This window comes from Mustela lutreola, chromosome 1, assembly GCF_030435805.1.
Source record: "Mustela lutreola isolate mMusLut2 chromosome 1, mMusLut2.pri, whole genome shotgun sequence".
In the NCBI taxonomy this organism is placed as follows: domain Eukaryota; kingdom Metazoa; phylum Chordata; class Mammalia; order Carnivora; family Mustelidae; genus Mustela; species Mustela lutreola.
The window spans coordinates 167,384,572-167,393,040 of record NC_081290.1 but is presented as its reverse complement, the minus strand read 5'-3'; positions in this window follow the sequence as shown (position 1 = coordinate 167,393,040).

The window sequence follows — 8,469 nt, the reverse complement described above, 5'->3', positions numbered from 1 at the left end:
AGCCGAAGGCAGAGATTTTAACCCACTGAGCCACCCAGGCACACTAAAATATGTTTTTTTTTATATACAGAATTATAGTTCTTGCCAAAATATGGAACTAGCTGGAACTGAATGCCTCCTTCAAAGTCAGCTCTGGAGAAATTATGCAAGTGTAATATGGAACTATTTAGGATATGAACCAAAAACAAAGAAATGATGATAAATTCCTTAAAAGACTCAAAGTTGCTCTTGACTGGTATGTTTCAAGCTCTATTCCTGGTTTGAGGACAGGTCTTAATAGGCCTGTCACTGTAGAAATCAGCTGGATGTTTAGAGGCTATCAGAACTGTACAAAAACCTTGAAGGGGTAAAGACTTGAAAATTCTTTAGAGAGATTAGCTCCCTAAGGCATTATTCATCCACACATTTTCCTCCAAACAATTAAGACTGATGGATGAGGGGCACCTGAGGGGCTCTCTCATCATGTGGGTGGTGGGTTAAGCCTCTGCCTTCATCTCAAGTCATGGTCTCTGGGTCCTGGGATCCAGCCCCACATCGGGCTCTGCTCAAAAGGAAGCCTGCTTCCCTCCCTGCTTGCCTGCCTCTCTGCTTACTTGTGATCTCTCTCTCTCTCTGTGTCCATTAAATAAATAAAATCTTAAAAAAAAGGCTGGTGGATGCTAAATTATGAAAACTGCTCCCTCCAAATGATGCTTCTTCATAAGGATTTAAGAATTTAAAATTGTAAGAATTTAAATTTGTAACTTGATCGTAGGATTTATCTTATAGAATAACATCAAGTGAAGGCAGTTATTAATAGTTCTGAAGTATGTGTGATTCTGAATTCTTGGCCTCATAAGTAAATCTATTTTTAATAAATTATTATTTAATATAAAATAATATTTATAATATATAACATATATAATATATATAATAAATTCATTCATTCATTTATTATTTATTTATTTATTATTTATTATTATTATTTATTCATTTATTAACTCAAACACAAGAAAATAAATGACCTAATTGAAAAATTGGTAAGGACTGGAACAGATAACTCACTTAAGAAGATACTGAGATGGCAATAATGATATGAAAAGATGCTGTGATCATCCACAGCATGTCTAATTAAGGAATTGTAAATTAAAAGAACAATGAGGGGCAACTGGATGGCTCAGTGGATTAAGCCGCTACCTTTGGCTCAGGTCATGATCTCAGGGTCCTGGTATCGAGTTCCACGTTGGGCTCTCTGCTCAGCAGGAGCCTGCTTCCCTTTTTCTCTCTCTCTGACTGCTTCTCCGTCTTCCTGTGATCTCTCTCAGTCAAATAAATAAATAAAATCTTTTTAAAAAATAAATAAATAAATAAAACAATGATATATCGCTACACAACTATTAGAATGGCTAAAATCCAAAATACTGACAACATAAAATGCTTTTGACAATGAGGAACAAGAGAAACTCTCATTCATTCTGGTGAGAACACCAAAATGGTGCTACCACTTTGGAAGACAGTTGGGCAGTTTCTTACAAAACTAAAAATATTCTTACCATATGATCCAGCAATCGTGCTCCTTGGTACTCACCCAAAAGAGCGAATAGAGACAGTTGGCTGTTTAAACCAAAGTACAACTCACTGAGAGAATCGCCGCATTATTTATTGGGGTAGAAAAGACCTGGAATGTAGAAAGACAAATTTGGAAAGGAAAAAATAGAATCACTAACAGACCTCATGCCTTGCACAGCCAGTGGCTAGAATCCCTGCCTCATGAGACCCTGAGGTAGCAGGCTGCTAGAACCATCTCAACTATGTTAGTCTATCTTGGAAGCCAACCAGTGTTTGCCCAGTTAAGAGCACGGTAACAATCAGTCACGTTATGTTATAATGACTTTCGACATCTTTAAAAGCCTTGTCAAGTTCCTTTTTGAGTAACCCTCACCCCACCCTTAGAGAAATTTATCTGTGGTTCACTCTTTGAAATACTCACTGTTGTTAGACATTTACCATAGCCAAAAAAAAAAAAAAAAAAGAAAAGAAAAAGCTTTTTATTAACAAAGTGTTCAGAAGGGGGCGCCACTGTAAACAATGAGAGTTTTCGCTGCTGGGACAACTTTGTTGCAGAAACAGCTGAAAGCAATCAGGTCAGACAGAGCCAAGGGCTGGAGGGATTTTTAAAATTACAAAAACGGAATCAAATCAAACCAAAACAAAAATCATAACCAATGGCCAAGATTTCAAGTTTGCTACTAAAGGTATGACATTCTCCTAACACATAGGTGTGAGTTGATCAATATATTTATATATTTATATTTGAAAAAGAAGGAACTATTTGATGCAGCAAATCCACGTTGATTAAAAATTACCAGATATGGGGCTCCTGGGTGGCTCAGTGATTTAGGCCTCTGCCTTCGGATCAGGTCATGATTTCAGGGTCCTGGGATGGAGCCTCACATCAGGCTCTCTGCTCAGCGGGGAGCCTGCTTCCCCCTCTCTCTCTGCCTGCCTCTCTACCTACTTGTGATCTGTCAAATGGGTAAATAAGATCTTTAAAAAAAGAATTACTAGGTGTGAAATACATCGAGGGTATGGGAAGGAAAATGATTTCACCTGATCAGACAAGGAAGTGGTTGAAGCCTGTATTAAAGTGCTATAAAAAGAGTAAAGACCTGGGAAATATATGGGGAAAAAATCCCTAGAAAAACAGGAATAATAACTGGCAGCTCTTTACTGATTCAGATCCTGCAGTAGGCAAAGAAGAGCTGGTTTTAGCCAGAGGTTGATCTCCGTTTGTCTTCATGATCTGGCATTTCCTGCAAGCCAGGCATGGGGCTCTGCACTAGAGCTGCAAACGCTGGGGGGCCCTCACTGTCCCTTTTCTCTTCTCAGGGGGACTACGGGCATGTCCATGGTGCAGTGTGACAGGCTTTACCACAGGGAGAGAAAAGACTGCCAAGGGTAGGTTGGAGCTGGGAAAAGCTACTGAGGAACAGATTTTCAGGGGAGGTGATAGACAAGGGCAAAGCGAAGAATGAGGATGAGTGTGTCAAGATTCAAAGTGCCAGGAGGCAGCACAGTGCATTCGGGAAACTACAGCAAGTTCATGATAACCGACAGCTGATCTGGCAGCATCACCTGGGGATAGAGGCTTAGCCCCGGGTTAACACTGGGGTGAGATGGTTTGTATAATATGCCGAGGAGGTGAGGTACTACACAGTGGGGTTACAGGGAGCTACCGGAGGATTTCAAATATCAGAGTCGTAACCATAATAGAGTATTTAATTGCATCCTAACTTTCATCAAGGGTAAGATGCAGTATAGTTTATGTTCGACTAAGAAAGAGAAATGCTGTCAGTTAAACTAGGATATGTCCTCAAGTGCAAGGTGAGTGCCACCTTAAGAGATATTAAAATGGGGGGGGGAGGACAAATCTTAGAACAAGTAAACTGTGGTACTAGAATAATTAAGAAAGGTCGAACACTTGGATCAACAAAATAAGTGATTATTGCTTACCATGTGCACCCAACTACATTAAGTCTCAGAACAAGAGACATTCTCATCTTGATGCCTCGCAGCTGTTAGACCCAAGGTACAGAGGGCAGTAGCCAACGACCAGCAGGCCCCAAGTGCCATGTGCAGACTCTAAGAGCAACTGCCTTTGAGAGAGGAAACGGTTGAGAGTGGGCTTTCTGAGCTGGGAAAGTAGGAAAATTGACACAGAATCGGAATTGATGCCCCTACATGACAGAGTTGGTGAAACTTCCCTTCTCAGAGAACTTGAGGCTCCTCAGAAATGTATTTTTCATTTTGGACGGAACATTCAAGATAAATATGATCTCTTCGAGTTCCTGGTTCTCTCATCAGGACTGTTTCTTAGGCTTCACTGGCACAAGAAAAGGGTTTTGATAGTCCAGGGTAAATCCTGACAAAACCAAAGCACGGTATCTATGAAAAAGATATCTCAGAAGAGAACAACAGATAAAAGGCCAGACCGACCTGACCCTGCAGGATAGGTAAGGTTGGTCCGGAAAATGGGGTAGAGGGGAAGTGCCCATCTCCTGCTAGAAGAGCTAGAGAAGACCCCTTCCCGAGAGACCACCAGGAGAGGAGAGCAGTAGGTGCTGATGATGAAGAATATTTTAATCAGCAGAGAAGGTCAAAATGACAAAGATCCAGGATCAGAGTAAACCTATGGGATTAAAAAATAAAAAATAAATAAAAGATTTTTTTTGAATTGGCTTTTTTTTTAAAATGAATTAAAACAAAAGTCCTTTTTAAGAGACAGTTGGCTGTTTAAACCAAAAGTACAACTCACTGAGAGAATCGCCGCATTATTTATTGGGGTAGAAAGGACCTGGAATGTAGAAAGACCCATTTTGTAGAGGAAAAAATAGAATCACTAACAGGCCTCATGCCTTGCACAGCCAGTGGCTAGAATCCCTGCCTCATGGGATCCTGTGCTAGCAGGCCGCTAGAACCATCTCAACTATGTTAGTCTATCTTGGAAGCCAAAAAGTGTTTGCCCAGTTAAGAGCATGGTAACAATCAGTCACGTTCTGTTATAATGATTGTCGATATCTTTAAAAGCCTTGTCAAGTTCCTTTTTGAGTAACACTCACCGCACCCTTAGAGAAATTTATCTGAGGTTCACCTCTTTGAAATACCTCACTGTTGTTCCACATATACCATAGCCAAAAAAAAAAAAGAAAAAGAAAAAGAAAAAGCTTTTTATTAACAAAGTGTTCAGAAGGGGGCGCCACTGTAAACAATGAGAGTTTTCGCGCTGGGACAACTTTGTTGCAGAAACAGCTGAAAGCAATCAGGTCAGACAGAGCCAAGGGTTAGAGGGATTTTTAAAATTACAAAAACCGAACCAAAACACCAAAACAAAAATCATAACCAATGGCTAAGATTTCAAGTTTGCTACTAAAGGTATGACATTCTCCTAAGACTTGCGTGTGACTTGATCAATATATTTATATATTTATATTTGAAGAAGCAGGAACTATTTGATGCAGCAAATCCACGTTGATTAAAAATTACCAGATATGGGGCTCCTGGGTGGCTCAGTGGTTTAGGCCTCTGCCTTCGGCTCAGCTCATGATTTCAGGGTCCTGGGATGAAGCCCCACATCAGGCTCTCTGCTCAGGGGGGAGCCTGCTTCCCCGTCTCTCTCTGCCTGCCTCTCTACCTACTTGTGATCTGTCTGTCAAATGGGTAAATAAGATCTTTAAAAAAAGAATTACTAGGTGTGAAATACATCAAGGGTATGGGAAGGAAAATGATTTCCCCTGATCTGACTAGGTAGTGGTTGAAGCCTGAATTAAAGTGCTATAAAAAGAGTAAAGACCTGGGAAATATAGGGGGAAAAAATCCCTAGAAAAACAGCAATAATAACTGGCTGCTCCTTAATGATCCAGATCCTGCGGTAGGCAAAGAAGAGCTGGTTTTAGCCAGAGGTTGATCTCCGTTTGTCTTCATGATTTGGCATTTCCTGCAAGCCAGGCATGGGGCTCTGCACTAGAGCTGCAAATGCTGGGGGGCCCTCACTGTCCGTTTTCTCTTCTCAGGGGGACAACCGGCATGCCCGTGGTGCAGTGTGACAGGCTTTACCACACGAGGGAAAAGACTCCCAAAGGTCGGTTGCAGCTGGGAAAAGCCACTTAGGAACAGATTTTCAGGGGAGGTGATAGACAAGGGCAAAGCGAAGAATGAGGATGTGTGTGTCAAGATTCAAAGTGCCAGGAGGCAGCACAGTGCATTCGCGAAACTACAGCAAGTTCATGACAACTGACAGCTGATCTGGCAGCATCACCTGGGGATGGAGGCTGAGCCCCAGGGTTAACACTAGGGTGAGATGGTTTGTATAATATGCTAAGGAGGTGAGGTACTACACTGTGGTGTCACAGGGAGCTACCGGAGGATTTCAAATATCAGAATCGTAACCATAATAGAGTATTTAATTGCATCCTAGCTTTCATCAAGGGTAAGATGCACTATCGTTTATGTTCGACTAAGAAAGAGAAATGCTGTCAGTTAAACTAGGATATGTCCTCAAGTGCAAGGTGAGTGCCACCTTAAGAGATATTAAAATGGGGGCGGGGAGGACAAATTTTAGAACAAGTAAACTGTGGTACTAGAATAATTAAGAAAGGTCGAACACTTGGATCAACAAAATAAGTGATTATTGCTTACCATGTGCACCCAAATATATGAAGTCTTAGAACAAGAGACATTCTCATCTTGATGCCTCGCAGCTGTTAGACCCAAGGTACAGAGGGCAGTAGCCAACGACCAGCAGGCCCCAAGTGCCATGTGCAGACTCTAAGAGCAACTGCTTTTGAGAGAGGAAACGGTTGAGAGTGGGCTTTCTGAGGTAGAGAATTATTAGCTGGGAATGTAGGAAAATTGACACAGAATCGGAATTGATGCCCCTACATGACAGAGTTGGTGAAACTTCCCTTCTCAGAGAACTTGAGCCTCCTTAGAAATGTATTTATCATTTTGGATGGAACATTTAGGATAAATATGATCTGTTCGAGTTCCTGGTTCTCTCATCAGGACTGTTTCTTAGGCTTCACTGGCACAAGAAAAGGGTTTTGATAGTCCAGGGTAAATCCTGACAAAACCAAAGCACGGTATCTATTTAAAATTAACCACTCAGAAGAGAACAAGAGATAAAAGGCCAGGCCGACCTGACCCTGCAGGATAGGTAAGGTTGGTCCGGAAAATGGTGTAGAGGGGAAGTGCCCATCTCCTGCTAGAAGAGCTAGAGAAGACCCCTTCCCGAGAGACCACCAGGAGAGGAGAGCAGTAGGTGCTGATGATGAAGAATATTTTAATCAGCAGAGAAGGTCAAAATGACAAAGATCCAGGATCAGAGTAAACCTATGGGATTAAAAAATAAAAAATAAATAAAAGATTTTTTTGAAAGGACTTTTTTTAAAAATGAATTTAAACAAAATTCCTTTTTAAGAGACAGTTGGCTGTTTAAACCAAAAGTACAACTCACTGAGAGAATCGCCGCATTATTTATTGGGGTAGAAAGGACCTGGAATGTAGAAAGACCCATTCTGTAGAGGAAAAAATAGAATCACTAACAGGCCTCATGCCTTGCTCAGCCAGTGGCTAGAATCCCTGCCTCATGAGACCTATGCTAGCAGGCCGCTAGAACCATCTCAACTATGTTCGTCTATCTTGGAAGCCAACAAGTGTTTGCCCAGTTAAGAGCACGGTAACAATCAGTCACGTTATGTTATAATGACTGTCGATATCTTTAAAAGCCTTGTCAAGTTCCTTTTTGAGTAACCCTCACCCCACCCTTAGAGAAATTTATCTGTGGTTCACCTCTTTGAAATACCTCAGGAATTTTGCAAATGTTTGCTGAACAGCTTAAGCACTATTATTTTAAAATTAGTGTGCATATCTGTTTTCTGAAGATATATTAATTTATTTTATTGAGTTATTACAAAACCAAATAATTTCCTCTTATTTAAGTGGCAGGTAAATAGAACTCTTTTTAATTTAAATCAAATGGCTTTTTAGGGAAAATATACTAAAAATTCTGAAACTTGTATTGCTTATGAATCTTTTATTGGAATCCTTATCAAGTTGTATTTTTCAAGTTTTTCCTAAATAATCTTCAATGAATTGAAAATATCTTTTGGATTTTATTCAAGGCTATTAACACACAATTTCACTTTGTTAAATATAGTGCTAAACGTTCAACCAAAACGTTGTGTCTTTTTTTTTCCAACACCACATCCTCCATCTACTGACTGGATTCTCTCCCCAACTAGCACATATATACCATTGTCTATCTTTAGGATAAGTAAGGGTCATCTTTTGTCTTTATTCTATTCCTCGTATGCTTCTGAACTTGTTGAATTTTAATATAGTCACACCATAAGCATCACATATTTGATTCCCCTTTCAATAGTAAACAGTGCACAACCAGAGCATACCTTCAAAGCTACCAATATACTTACTCTGATATATTATTTTTGTATTTTTGTAAATTAAAATAATTAAATAATAGAACAAGAGTTTCATGTGGTAGGTGTTGTAAGTTTTACCCAAACTGACTTTTGTCAAACTCGTTTTTGTCATCATATATGTCAAATAGTTTTCTCAGGTTTATTTTTAGAATATCCTTGTATAATGAATATTTACACTGATATCTAGTATAAAAATCTTGCAATTTATTTTAGAAACATTAAGATATTGAAAATCAATCTATTTCTTTAATTCATTAAAGACATTTTTGGCTTGTTTCCAGTACTTTCTTACTGGTTAAAAAATGAATTTGAAGTAGTCTGAATTTCATTATTATATGGCACTTTCCCTTTGATGAATACAAAGACGATATTCTATATTAGCTATCTGAGAAGAATATATTTTTTTAATATTATTTATTTGTGAGTGAGAGAGAGCACAAGCAGGGGGTGCAGCAGGGGGAGGGAGAAGCAAACTCCCGGCTAAGCAGGGAAT